Source organism: Frankliniella occidentalis, unplaced genomic scaffold (genome assembly GCF_000697945.3).
Source record: "Frankliniella occidentalis isolate FOCC.00 unplaced genomic scaffold, Focc_3.1 Scaffold332, whole genome shotgun sequence".
Taxonomy (NCBI): Eukaryota; Metazoa; Arthropoda; class Insecta; order Thysanoptera; family Thripidae; genus Frankliniella; species Frankliniella occidentalis.
In genome coordinates, this window is record NW_026267455.1 from 6,560 (window position 1) to 7,720 (window position 1,161).

Sequence of the window (1,161 nt, forward strand, 5' to 3'; positions counted from 1 at the left end):
CCACCCCCAGGTACCTCCTGGGCCCTTGCCCTCCTGCTGCCGCTGCATCCTTGCCGCCCTCCTCACCTTACCCACCTTGCTACAGGTTCCTCTCCTCCCCGTAGCACTGCACAGCGGCGACTGATACGGATACGACGACGACGCAGCAGGGCAACAAGGACAGGGCGACGCAGCCCGTCTCTGTCGCACCTGCAGCGCGCTCTGCCGGTAAGGTGGCCCTTACTCACCTTGCCTACCTGGCCGGCGGCGTGCCGGGGGAGCTGTGGGAGAGCCCCCCTCTGCTCTCCAGCGTTGCCACATGAATTTCGTCCATTTAATTCGAGCGTCGAATTTCCGGCCACCGGCAGCGCACCACCCCCCATGTCGCGTCTGTCCTCTCGACGACCCTCCTCCACACCTGGTCACCCCACAGGTCACCCCCTCGGTGCTGCTGGTCAACTACACCAGCACAGGCGCACGCCGAGAGGGGTTTCATATCCACCGCGGAAGCCGAGAAGTGCGTGCTTGTGCGTTCGCCGAGGCGTTGCGCAGGTGCAGAACCAGACCGGGTCTTAACGCTCCTCTTTTCGCCTACGTATACAGCCAAATGATTGTGCGTATTGCATACAATTCGGCCGTTTCGCGGGAGAGGGGGAAGACGGGCAGGTCACAGTTTAATTTCGGGGGCGGACGTACTCGGGCTGGCGGCCGCGAGCCGCGAGGGAAGTACAAGCTGGCGTGAGGCCCCTCTGGACCTCCAGGCGCCAGGCAGGTGGCGGCGCCCCCAGCCCGTGCAGTAGCGGCATTATTTCGGCGGCTGCTAATTAATTAGGCCCTGGTTGGGGTGCGGCGTGATGCGGAGCGCCGGTGGTGGCCGCGGCAGGCCGCACCCCCGCTCCCGCCGCCCGCTCCGCTCCGCGCCCAGCTGTTTCCCGGCCGGCGGCGGCGGGCGCGCGGGGCGCGGCAGTGTGACGCAAGGAGGCCAGGGGCGCAAGCGAGTGTTCGGCGCGGCCAGCACCAGCGGCGGGGCGACGTAAGCACTTTTTCCAACAAGGTCCTGTCCACCATGATTTGCGGAAAGCCCGCGGCCACCCGGAGGCAAATGACCCAGAGAAAATTGGCAAACATTTTACAGCGCACCACCTGCTAACCTGGGATAGGTCCGCCTCACAGGGGGGGGGG